The sequence below is a fragment of the Metopolophium dirhodum genome, chromosome 1, assembly GCF_019925205.1.
Source record: "Metopolophium dirhodum isolate CAU chromosome 1, ASM1992520v1, whole genome shotgun sequence".
Lineage (NCBI taxonomy): Eukaryota > Metazoa > Arthropoda > Insecta > Hemiptera > Aphididae > Metopolophium > Metopolophium dirhodum.
In genome coordinates, this window is record NC_083560.1 from 115957601 (window position 1) to 115972624 (window position 15024).

Below are 15024 nucleotides of genomic sequence, written 5' to 3' on the forward strand. Positions count from 1 at the left end.
TAAAATGAGCCTATTACACGTATGATGTCAAATGCCAATGTAGACCCTTCGTTTCTTCTATGCCTATAATTTACTGTATAGCTATTAATTTATTATTATATCATAATTTGTACAGTTAAACAAGGCTGGGCATTAACGAGTTAAAAAGTTGAAGCTAAGTTACTTAACGAGTTACTTTTCTTCTAAGAAGTAACTTCTATCTTAACCAGTTACTTTTTAGATTCTGAGCGAAGCGATGAATGTATTGATTTTACAATGATGTGTGTTTTTTTTTTTATTTTTGTGTCTGTCATCACCTTTTAGGACAGTAAAAGTGCTTGGATTTTCTTCAACAGTAACTTTTTTGATAGAAAAGTGAATCAAGTTGGTACTTTGGGGGGACAAAAGTAAAAATTTCCCAGTAGTTTTCAAAAGCGACGTGAAAAACAAAAGAAAAATTAAGGAAAAACGGGAATTTTTACGCAAAATCTGTTTTTGAGAAAATCGATTTTGGTTTTTGGTGTAACTCTAAAACAAATGACCGTAGGGACATGACATTTTGACTGAATATTTATATTAGCATTTTCTACACACCATAAAATTTACAAAATATTTTGACTCTTTTTGAGCTGTTTACGGACATTGTCAGTTTTCAATATTTTTAGGTTTTTTTTTCTATAAATATCAATAAAATTTTATCTGTTGAGTAAAAAAGTTTGAAAATTTAATAGAAGGTTCCTAGGTTATTGTTTCAAATGCAGATAAAAAAAATTAAAAATCCTTAGTCACAGTTTTTATTTATAAGCATTTAAAGTTCAAATTTTGACAAAATACTGAAAAATCACGAAAATTAGCAAATTATTTTGAGTTGAGAATTCATAAAAATTTTTCTTTTTAAATCTAAGATTTAAAATGTAATATAAGATTACTCATAAGTTTGTCTACCTTTATCAAAAAAAAAAATATCTACAAGAAACTTAAATTAAATTTTTATGAGCGTCTGATATTTATATTTTTACAACATTTGATATTCACTCGATTTCTCATGTAACAATTTTCTTATTTTATTGTAATTAAAAAACGAATGACTGTAGATACTTGAAAATTTCACTGAATGTTTATATTAGCATTTTCTATATACCATAACATTTTGAAAATATTTTGACTCTTTTTGAACCTTTTACGGACATTGTCAGTTTTCAATTTTTTTAGTTTTTTTTTCTATAAATATCAATAAAATTTTATTTGTTGGGTAAAAAAGCGTGAAAATTTAATATAAGGCTCCTGATATTTCGTTCTAGTAGCAGTTGAAAAATATTAAAAATACCTAGGCACAATTTTTTTTTATAAGTATTTAAAGTTCAAATTTTGACAACATTTATCAAATTTATAATTTTCTAATTGTTTTGTAGTTAAAAATGTATAAAATGTTTAACTTTTATGGCTAAGGATTTAAAATTTAAAACATGGCACCGCGTAAATAGGTTATATATAAATTACTTTATTCACAATAATATCATCAAATATACTTGGTAATATCATAGGCTGACAGACCATTTTCGCTCAGAATCGTTTTTTTTATACAATGATATTATATCATTGAATTCAAATTTAACACCATCCATTACAGTGACCCACTTGTAACCTACTGTACAGCAGAGCGACATCCACTTATCCACCTTTTTTTTAAAGTAACTTCTAACTTAACGGGTTAATTTATTTTATAGTCACGTTAAGTTATTTTTTTTCTTTGTACGAACCCCAAAGATTTATTATAGCATTTTGTGTAGTAAAAAAAAATGATAATAACAATAATTATTATGTTAAATATAAATTATTCTGCTATATATTATTATGTAGGTATCGAGTATTCTAAATATTATAGACTGTCGAAGTGTTCCGCACTATGTCTGGATTTTAAATTAACGTATTTAAATACAAGTAAAGACCTACCATTGATTAAATATACTATAATATTATAGTTACTGTATATTTAAACAATGCTAATAATTAATGGAACAACGAATGTCAAAATAAGCTAAAATGTCAAAATATACGAAACGACTTATGAGAAATAAAGAATAATATTTTATATTATTTCTTATTCACAGAATATAGAATGTCTAGATATTAAAGATTAGTGCCATGCGGGTAATTATTATTTAGAAAAGAAAAACATATATTATCCAAATCCAATACCCCATATACGTTTGTAAACTGTCAGTTTTAATTAAAATTTGTTGTTTGTTATATTTATATTCATTCATGGAAATGATAAGAATAATTTTGCTGGGAGTGAGAGAGTGACCCATTGTATTTACTAAAACCGGGTGGATTATTATTTATTATTAAAAATCAGCTGATGTCTGGAACGAATAATAATAATACTTAATAAATAGTCTATATTTAAATGACCTGACAAACTTGGTACTGTAAAATTTAAAAGCAGGCATTCGTCTGTCGACTATAGTGAGGGCCGTGTTGTCAACAATTTACTATTCCTTTTACACTATTTTTCTGTATTGTTATAACAAATTTATGTTGCTCTCAATATTTAAATTTTATAAGTTGAACTGGGCCAGCTCAGAAGGAAAACAAGTATTAGAGAAAAGTTGGTTGAAACTTTAAAAACTTGTACTGAGGATGCAGACAGTACATATATTTCTTCACAACCTTTGGTTCAAAATGATTTGTCAAATCAAATTGTGATGGAGGATGATGATTTTTTGCTTTTTGAAGATGACTTGCAAGAATCCCAGAATAATTATGATTTACAAAAAAATAGTTTCTGATTATTTATTGAACCATAACATAAAATCTCCAGAAGATTTGCCAATAACATTGAAAGCAGCCTACCATCAGCTCATGTTGAACGTTTGTTTAGTGCAGGAGGACAGGTTTTTAGCAGAAGAAGGGTTCCATGTCTGATACCAATTTCGAAATAGCGTTATTGTTAAAGTTTCACAAATATTTTAATCAAGAATGATAATATATAAATTATAAATATTATAATAATTATTTCATTATTTGTGTGCAATATCTTGTGAGCAGAAAAATTAATAAAAATAATCATATAAAATAAAATTTTTTTTTTGTATGTAAGCTCAGTTTGAGTGTCTGGTTATCAGTGATAACCGGTAAAAATCTATTCCGGAGTGATTTGAGAGTAATTCGCTTGTGTGCTAGTAGCCAGTAGGTAACAGTGAACAGTATTTAATATTTACAACTAACTATTATTTTGAATTTTCTTAAACAAATCATAAAGTATAATAATAGCCAATATATAATGAGTTAGGTACCTAGTTGTTAGTTGTTTATTTAGCCATATTTCATGAATGTTAATGTATGAATACATATTATGAGCTTAGTTAATGTCCATGTTATTTTATTTTTGATACTGTTGTTATCATAAAGTGCTGTCTACGAAAACCATGGTAAAATAAAATAATAGCTTATCTTTAATAAAATTTATCATTCTTACTAATAAATAACAATAATTAAAATTAATTTTATAAATGTTTGTATTTAGACAAGTAGTTATTTTATTAACTGTTAATTGAACAATATTTAATACTATACAAAATACATCTATAATTAATTTGATTATTAATACTTAGTTGGTAATAACAAAGTAAAATTTAAAAGTTTTAGCATCACTTTAGAAAACTTTTAGGTAAAACAATAAAATAGGTATATAGGGTGATTTCACCAGTGAATGAACAATACCAATGAATGAACACCTTGTGCAATTATTTGTTATAACTAAGTGTACATAGTGGTTTAATATAAACCGATAATTTAAATATATAAATAAATATTCAAAGATGGCAACACTGTGCGACCGACTTTGGCAATAATCCTTGGGAAATAATGATATTACTTTTTTTCCCTCCAATTTTTATCACTTTCACATATCAACGTTTCTTATAAGGATTATCGAAACTTGTTATCAAATAAACGTAATTATTTACCGTTAATTGAATACTAAAGGTAAGAAATAGTATACCATTTTGTAGTATTGTATCCGTAGAGTTTGAATTTGCATTCAAATTAATGATTTAAATATTTTTTGACTGTTTTTTTGCGTGTTCGCACAAAGAATTGTATATGATGATTAGCCAGTTATTGAACAGGGTGTTCATTCATTGGAATATCATTACGATTACGTTTTCCAATGAATGAACACGCCTGCTCAAAATTTATAATTTATGAATAATTATTTATTGGTAATTAATAATTTTGATTAGGTAGCTATTTATATATATATATATATATATATATAATCATTTTTAAATTTTGTCTCTTTTTTAATTTGTAGGCAGATATACCTAGAGGTTAGTTTAAAATGGATCCAGTAGCAAAAAAAAAAATATTGCAGATTTAATTACACTGAAAATGATTTGTTAGTAGCTATAAATGCAGTGAATAGTAAAGATTTGTCTTTAAATAAAGCATCTCAATTGTATAATATTCCCAAGAGTATCCTGAGTAACAAAATAAATAAAAAAGTACCTTTAAGTCGTCAATTAGGGCCAAAAACCGTTTTAACTTGCGAAGAAGAGACTAGAATAGTAAACTGGATAGTTAGCACTGCTAAAGTTGGATTTCCGGTTCATCCAGAGGAAGTAAAGGATTCTGTTCAACTTGTTTTAAATGCATGTAAAAGACCTAATCCCTTTACAAATAATCGTCCTGGCTCTAAATGGTTTGAGCTGTTTTTGAAAAGACATAGTGAAATAACCAAACGAAATACCGAAATTATATCGAAAGCTCGTGCTGCAGTCACTGAAGAAAAGATAAGGGAAGGGTTTTGTGAGGTTCAAAAGTTTATAACTGAACAAAATTGTACGGATATATTTGATGACCCTGCTAGAATTATCAATTGTGATGAAACAGGCATGCAAACATGTCCTAAAAAAATGCCAGATTTTTACGAAATATGTGGAGGTTCAGAAAAAGAATGTATAACAGTATTATGCACTTTTTCCGCAGATGGCTATAAATTTCCACCATTGATAATGTTCCCCTATAAAAGGATACCAAAATTAATTGCAAGTACATTACCCGAAAACTATGTCATAGGTCGTTCTGATAGCGGTTGGATGGTTTCACCTGCATTTTTCGAATATATTGCTAATTCTCTCTATCATAATCTGGATCAAAGACAAGTTAAATTTCCTGTGTTACTTTTTCTTGACGGGCATAAAAGTCACCTTAGTCTAGAACTATCTGAGTATTGTGTTAAAAAAGAAATACACATTTTTTGTCTACCACCAAATGCCACACACATTCTTCAACCATGTGATGTATCAATATTCAAGCCATTAAAATCATTTTGGAAAAATGTTGTTCGTGAAAATAAAAAAGATAATGATGAAGAACGCTTTAATAGACACGCGAAAATTATAACTAAATCTAATTTCGGAACACTATTTAAAAAAGCATTTGATAATATTACTATTGAATCTATTATAAATAGTTTTCGTGTTTGTGGTCTATACCCATTCAATCCTGATGCCGTAAATTACAACAAATGCATTTCTAATCGTTTTAAAGAGGTCTGCAGTAATAATAGTGAACACGATAGCTTAAATAGCAATGAACAACCAGTAGCATCTTCATCTTGGGTACCGACAAAGTCTGATTTTATCACCACAAAAAAAACTTTACTCTATTTATTAGAAGCAAACATGGGTAAAAATAATTTGGAAAAAGAGCCAAATTATTTAGAACAACTTTTAAATATATGTGATGAAAGAATAGGAATGATTGAATGTAATACAGAGCCAGTGGAACAACTAATCGAGAATATGCTATCAAATTCCGATATTTCGTTATCAAACTTAAACATTTTAGACATTCCAATTGAAATTGATGGTATATTATACAACACTAGCGATATTGATCCATTGAATATAACCCCAGAAACACAAGTTACATATTCAACCGACAAAAATGTGACAAATGAACTAGATCTACAGGAAACCAATGGAAATTGCTATACGGAGGTTAGTACTAGTTTAGATGACTTATAGCTAAAACATATGCCGTGGCCAACAAGTGCTGAAATGATCAATCCTAACAAAAAAAATAGTAAACCTCCTGTACCTTATGCCATAACTTCTGAACAGTGGAGAAACATTCAAGAAGAAAAAGAAACCGAGAAAAAATAAAAGGAAGAAGCAATTAAAAAAAGACGAGAAATAAGAATACAAAAACAAAAACTTGCCGAAGAAAAACAAATTGCAGCAAATGAAAAGGAAAGTAATGATAACGATTCTACATCTGACTCTGAATCTGAACCTGTAGTTCCGCCAAAAAAATTTAAGAAAAATACAAACTATATTTTATGTGATTATAAAGTCGGAGACTATGTTATTATTGAGTATGAAAAAGAATATTTTCCCGGTATAATTAGAAAAGTAAAAAAAAAAATACAAATGTATGAAATAAGTGCAATGGTTATGGTTGAAGCAGAGTGGAAGTGGCCAGAAATCAAAGATGTGTTGTGGTACCCTACAAGTTCAATTATACAGAAAATCGAACAGCCCTCTTTAGTGAACGCGGAAGAAAAAATATTCTGTGTACCTGAAATAACAGAGTTGAGAAAAACAAAATAGTTACCAAAGCAGTTACCTAGTTACTAAAGATATAATCTAACTACCCAGGACAGTACCAGTTATTACCCATAGTTATTTAATTTTAAGTTTGTGATAGGTACAACGTATTTTTAAGATTAGAATTTCTTATTTGTTAATTACCTAATAGCTATTAACTGTTATAAATATATTCTGTTTTATAATTTTTAGTTCGGTTTTATAATTTTTAATTTTGTTTTAAATTTTTAAATTTTAAATAAGGTAGGTAACCTTCAGAAGAAATAAAATTAAAATTCTTTAAGTTGTTTTCAAATATTTTTATTTTAAAATACCTATCTGTTCATTCATTGGAATTTGAATGTTCATTCCCAAAATATTAGTGTTCATTCATTGGTAAATCAGATTTATGTAATTATACTTAAATTAATAAAATGTTTTTACAAATATATTACAATTTCAGTATATAAACTAAAATTAAAATTCTTAATAAGAATTTTAAAATCATTATTAAATATACAGCCAAAAAATTGTATTTTTAATGATTTTATGAAGTGAGGGATCAAATAATAACACGTAAAATGTTCATTCACTGGTGAAGTTACCCTACAAATAATTTAATTATTTTGTTGGATTTCATAATTTATAAGTAGGTACCTACAGCAAAATACATTTTTCAATTCGATCAAAATTCGAACTTCAGACACTGATAACAATTATTGCGAATTCACGCCACCTTTTTTTAAAATTACCATAAACAAAGCTTACGAAGAACCTTGTATTAAGTTTTCTATTTTTTTTGATCATGTTAAAACATTTTTTGAAAATAATTTTAAAAAAGGCCTAGTTTGAACGCCTAGTTGGCTAGAATTTCCATTTGGGCATCCGTACCCACACAGCATTTGTCAATGAAAGTTATTCTATCAATATTAAACTTTTATTTTAATTTAAATATTTAAAATTAAAACTTTATCCAACATTTAATAGTTATTTAATTTTCGATGTTATAATTTAAATATTTAATAAGAATTAATTATCATTTGAGAACAAATATTTAAAAGTTAAAACAAATTTTAAATTGTAAAAATCTTAATATTTAACATTTATGTAACTTACTTGGATTAATAATTATCATAGATTGAATACCAAGCATTCACCAGGGGCGGAGTGGGAACCAAATCCAGGCCGGGAGTTTAAAATTTATCCAGGCCACCTACCAAAAATTTTTTTCTCGCTACGCTCGAATTTTGTTTATCTATTCACCTATTTCATAACTATTATATAAGTAGATTTAATTCTAGTGCAATTTATAACTTGAAAAAAAAATTAATTTTTTTCAATGAGTTAAGTTAATTTTTTTTTTTTTGTTAATTTTTAAATTTAACTGAAGCCTGAAAGCAATTTAATTGAATTAACTTAACTAGCCAGACTTAATTATTTTCATTAAATTGCCCACCTTTTATTAATATACTACTTATACCTGAATGTCTGAAATATAAAATTTGTAGGCATAGTTTAATAGTTGAAACCAACGAAATATTAATAATTAATAATTATATATTGTGTTTTCATGGTTTAGGTATAGTAGGTATAAGGTAATAAGTAATAAATAAATACATAAATTATAAACAATATAATAAAAATTAAAAATGGTTTATACATTTATAATAATAATTTAAATCTTTGGTCCCGGGTAGAAAGTCAATTTTTCACAAAAAAATTTTTTTCCGTAGATTTAAAGCTTGATTTTTGCTGATTTTGTTGGTCCAATTGGCATAAGTCAGTGACGAATATTACTTATATTATTGAAAAAATAAATAGAGCATATCTCAACATGATCGTTTCTACGTTCGGTAGAAAAGGCGTATGTTGACTTATGCCATTTATACCATTTTATTGCTCAGGTACATAAGGCTTAATATGACTTACGCCTTTTGTAGTGTAATATTATATCTCATGTAAAAATGGCATAAGTCAATGATAAAAATTAATTTATTACTATAAAAATTTAATATTATAATCGGTATTAATGATTACAGAATTTAATCTCTCATAATAATATTATATGATAAGTTTAAACGGCAGTTATACCAACAGAAAAAAAAATAATATTTGGCCATTGCCGTGGTACTTACATAGAGTTATTTATAAGAAAAAACAATTTATTTTTGTCTATATTTCATTCTTTTGATAGAATGATAATGAGTTTGCGTTCCAATATTAGTTTATTGTTGACACTTGACATTTTTATGGTTAATTTTGATTTATTTAATAACTCTGGTTTTGAACTGAACCTTTTTTTTGAGTTAAAAACAACAAAATGAGGAAAAGAACTATTCAAATGGTCGATATGACTAGTTCTTCAAAGCATTGTAAACCAGGTAATATTATAAATAATAAAATTATAATAATAACAAATTAAATTAATATTAGTGTTATACTTAATAGACAGCAATCAACACTACAACAGGAAAAACAGAATATTCTCAGATGATTCAGGTAAAGTACAACATACTTAAATCATACTTATCTATTAAATTATAATAATTATTACAATTCAAAAAATTATTATTAACAGATACTTCTGTGGATGACACTGACAATGATAAAGACTTTAATCCAAATTTACAACCATATGTATCAAATGAATCAGATTTATCAGGGCATGAAGATGAAATTCATACATTAATGCAAGACTCATTTATAAGTAATATGGTCAACGAATCCTCTAATAGTGATTTAAATTTTATTTTTACAATTTAAAATATAATTTCATGCTGTAAAGCCAAAATTAAATTATGATGATAATAATATTATGATCACACCATTTTGAGTAGGTACCTATTATGAAAAAGAAAATTATTGAAAATGTACTTATGTATTTTTAATTATTGATAATAGGTTTTCTACAAGATAATTTAGAAGGAGGAACTTTAACACTTTTAAACAACTTAAGTGAGTATAAAAATAGTTTTATTAAGATACAATATATCAAGCACAATAATAATAAAGAGAGTAGTTAATTTGAAATAGTTATATAAAGTTATGAAAAATGATTTAAAAAGTTATGAAACATAATATTTTAGTAAAAATATTTTATTTAAAAGTAATAATAATAGTTCTACTATTATTATACTTATTTTTAGTATTTTGCTATTATAAAAAATGTAAAAATAAATGTTAAAAGTATTTGAATAATATTTAAAATACTTAATTTAATGGTATTTAAGTACTTGATTGGTCTTAGTCAAGTCTTGATCAGTATGTTTCAGTAATTTTTTTAACATTAAAATTAGGTCCAGACCAACCAATAGTATTATGTGATGATACCAGAGTATCTCCTGAAGAAACTATTCAGGCTGACATAGGTAAATATAAATAATTATAAATATGTTTTGTAAAACTGAATTTAAGTAATCTCAATTTATTAGATTAGTTTTTATATCATATCAAAATTAATTTATTAGATTATGAAGTACATGATGGCTCATTGCAAGAGGCACCATTCCATAATACTACAGGTAGGTATTTAAATAATTATAATATTAAATAAACTACAAACTATAATTTAATGAATTATCATATTTTTTAGATAGTGAAGATGACATAGTGACACAAGCTAATGAACATATTAATACTGATAAACCTTTTGGAAGAAAAATTAGAAAGTTACGCACAACAAACCGTCAAAAAGGATTACCTTATGTTACTGCAAAAGGTAAAAGTATACCTGGTCGTTCTAATGAAAAGCCTTTACAAGAATGTCGCTTGAATTGTAAAAGTTGGTTAGAACCTCATAAAAATACTATTTTTTAATGAGTATTGGAGTCTTGGTTGTAATACAAGAAGACTAGACTATATCGCTGCAGCAGTAACTAAAACAAAAACTGTAGTTACAAGAAAAAGAGTCGACACATCATTAAAAGAAAGAAATGTTACTTATCATTACTACTTTACTATTGATGGTAATCGTAAAAAATGTTGCAAAAAATGTTTTTTAATCACTTTAGACGAGAAAGAAAAATTTGTTAGAACAGTTCTAGAAAACAAGTACACAAATTTTCAGTTACAGGTATAGCAAAAAAAGATCAACGAGGACTTGGACCTTCACCAAATAAAAAAACTGAAGCTGCTATCATAGATGTACATAAACATATTCTTTCATTCCCAGCATACGAAAGCCATTATACACGTAAAACAAATAATAAAAAGTATTTAGCATCTCATCTTAATCTTAAAAAAAATGTACGAATTATACCGGTTGACAACATCTGAACCAGTTGGAAGAACAATATATGAAAGAGAATTTAAAACTACCAATTTATCTTTTAAAGTGAGAAAAGCCGACACCTGTCACAAATGTGATTCGTTTAAAATGAGAATTTAAATGGAACAAAATGCTGAAATCAAAATAAATTTAATTAATGAGCGTGATAAGCATATTAAAAATGCTGATGACGCTTACAGTTTCAAACGCCTGGACAAAGAAAAATCAAAATTGGATTCAACAAATATTTGCATTACTTTTGATCTTCAACAATGCTTGCCAACACCATTTTTGGAGACCTCTGTGGCATTCTATAAACGTTTGTACTGGACATATAATTTAACAACACACAATCTCGCATCAGGACAAGCTTCCTTTTATTTGTGGCATGAGGAAGTTGCTCGTAGGGGAGGCAATGAAATTGCATCATGTGTTTTCAAGGACCTTATGAAACTACCAGATACTATAAAAACAGTTACTTTATATTCTGATTCTTGTGCAGGACAAAACAAGAATTCCCACATGGTCAGTATGTTCTTTGCTCTATTATCAAAAAAGAAAACGTTACAAGAAATCAATCACACATTTTTAGAGCCAGGACATACACATATGGAGTGTGATTGTGATCATTCACTTATTGAAAAACAAAAAAAAAAGTCAGAAACCATTGTAGCTCATCCAAGGGATTGGGCTACATTAATAAGTTGTACTAACAAAAAAAACCATTTCATGTAGATGAAATGAAACAAAGTGAAATATATGACTTTGGTAAGATTGTAAAAGGCCCTTTAGTCATGAGAAAGACTAATGAAGATGGCAATAAGTTTATTTGGCACGATGTTTCATGGGTCAGATACTGTGCATCAATGTTGGGTAAGCTATTGTATAAAACCAGTCTAAGTGAAGAAGAGGAATTTAAAACTTTAAATATGATTCGAAGAGGCTCAAAAAATATGGCAAATATTAATATTAATATTTTAGACATTATTAGTATTATTAGTTATTATTAGCCATTAGGCATTGGCGCATAGCTATATTCGTCGCCACTCTGCAGTCCTACTACAGTCTACAGATAAAGGGTACAGATAAACAACTTGTCGGTTCAACAGGTGGAAATACGTCGAATCTGGGTGTCATGTTATACAAATAACCAGCCTATATCAATATAATATTGCTTTAATTTTATTTAATGTCTATATTTATATACCAAATATTTTGTAATTTTATATCCAAAGCTTTCTCATACGAGTATACGATTGTACGAGGCTATTACAATGTTCTATTATTACATTAATAATATTTGTAATACAATAGTTTAATAGACACACATTTTTGACACATTTAGCATTTAGCGTTAACTAATATTTTGTAAATTAAACTAAATTAAAAAAAAAAATCTAACAAAATGGCCAGGCCACCAGGCCATAGTATGGTCCAGGCCATTTGGAAAATTCCCATTTCCAGACCGGCCACTCCGCCCCTGGCATTCACTCAATAATTTATATTGAACGCTAATTCAAATTTTATGTTGTTTGAAAATCAAATATTTGATAACAAATATATTTATATATTATATTGAAAATAATATAACATATATAATTCAGGCACGGATATCCTGCAACAATATATAGTTACTGGCAGGGAGGATTTAATTTTTTTTAAGAAGGCGACACAAAATAATATATAATATTATGTATCCCCAGCACTCTTGAAAGATTTACGGCAAAAACTATAAAGTCACATGGATTTCTAACTATTTTTTTTTTTATGAGAATGTTGGGGGAGAGATGATGTGGGAGATTGATCACTTATAAATAAATAATATATATATTTTGCAGGACAAACTACATGAATTAGTTTTATTAACTCGAGTCGCGAAGTATAGGTAATATAAAACCAATAATGCAGACATATTATGCTGCAGCATAATATTTTATATTGCAGCGTGTAGTCACATTATAATTGGCAGATAGGCCATATATTTGACCCACCAGTAAATATATATATATATGAAAAAAATAAGCCTATTAAAAAAAGAGCCTTATCAAGCAAATAGTGGAGGGGGGGGGGCACCAGAAAATACGCCGGCTTCTTGTATCAGCCCATTATATGCGAGTGCATATTTTAAGGAATCTCACTAGGCGACAAAAAAATATTTTCTCAAAATGAATAATCATAATTTAGTAGTATATGCTAGAAGTATTATTATATATTTACATACTCGTTCCTATAATAATTAATTTCAAAAAAAATAAATCTCAATAGTGCTAGCATTAAATTTCAAAAAATAATAAATAAAAACTTATTATAATATTAAGTAAGGCGTCCTAATTGTTATAGCCGCTATATTATAGGTATAGGTATAATATAATAATAATTATTATTTTACAATTATAAATATATGTGCTCCCTGACACGAGAAAAAAAAATAGGTAAGGAATTTCAATATGATTATGATGATACTTAGCTATTTATATATAATGTACAATGTACATGTCAATTAAATGTTATTAATTTTTGAGGTGGTATTATAGGCAGCGTACATTCATGAATCATTATTCACGTTAACGCGCTTCGTTGCGTAACCGCACTATAATCATAGAAAAATATTGATAACTATTGACACAGAACAAACAGAAGGGAATCCTAAGGCTTATCGAAATACCGTCCGACATTTCTAGATTTTAAACGTGCTACCACGTACCGAGAAATTCTCTTTTTTTAAGTTTTCTGTGGTTTGTGGCTACACTGTTAATCTGCAATTCCACTCATAACAACAACAACAACAACAACACATGGCTAGCACGTCTGTCGATTTTCGTACTCCATCACGGTTACGTTTCGATTTTTTTGCGCTCCTAAGTCCAAACGTTTTTTGTATTTGCTGTTATTTGTTGTTGTTTGCTGTTATTTGTTTTATTTAAAAAAAAAATAAAATTAGTACTGCTTAGATTATTTAAAATTAGTGTACGTAATTTGTTTTGTAATCTTCTGTGTACCTATGCATTTTTATTCATTCATCTACTAAATAATGATAAATAAAATATGTATAGTTTTTGTTTTTCTTAGATTCTGTACTTAGATAAATGGTAAAAATGCAATTTCTTAAAAAAAAATCGGTTTGATTGTTTGAATATAATAATATATTAGAAATTTGAACGAATAAACAGTGCTGTACGATATAAAGAAAAAAAGGGAAATTCCCGGTACGTGGCAGCACGTTTAAATTCTAGAAATGTCGGACGTGGTTTTATCATCTCCCATAAGAGCCTATGTTAAATGAAATATGATTCCCTTCTGTTTGTTCTGTGCTATTGAAACGAATTTCGATCAGCTGATAGGGTTTTACGTTTACCCATGATCTGAAGTCTGGACCTAGGAAACGAGTCCGTAAACCAACATGATGTTAGATCCTTGTTTACCAGTATTCGAAAAACGTTTTCTCTTTCGTTTGCGTGGTATGACGGGTATATAAGACGTGGTATGTTACGCGGGGTCGGCTCGTTTACCATTTGGTACTATAAATATTATTATGGCACTATAATAGCAGTACCTATATTATTATCAGTGATTAGTATAATATATAAGGTCTATGGGGGAAATACAGTTATTAACATTTAAAACTATGTTATTTTTGGACGAGCGACGCCGGACGAGCATTGACGACTGTTTCAATACAGCCGATTGCGGTGTGTAGTGTGCGGATGATACGTAACGGCGACCGTGAATTGTGTTTATCGTTTTGTTCCTGCCTCTTGGACTCTTGGTTACCATTTTTTGACTTTTGGTTTTCGCATGTTATAATTTATACGTATATAATATTGTTCTGTACTTGTGTTTTGTCCGTACGCGTTATTTGCACGGAGCACAACTGCACAACTTAATTTTAAACGGTGTTGGTCGTTGGTGTACTTCGAAGTAAGTATAATTTTTTTATACTAATTTTGTGGGATTGAGTACCACGCTACAATAATACCTGCTGGTTGATATTTCAGATTTCTCCATCTATCCGTACTTTTTCGCATCGTATATTGGTTTTGTTCATCGACTTTTGTATATTACATACGTATATATATGGTTCTGCACTTGATTTTTGTCTGTACGTGCCATATACACAGAGCACAACTCAATTTAAAACGGTGTTGGTGTACTTGGAAGTAAGTATAATTTTTTTATAATCAT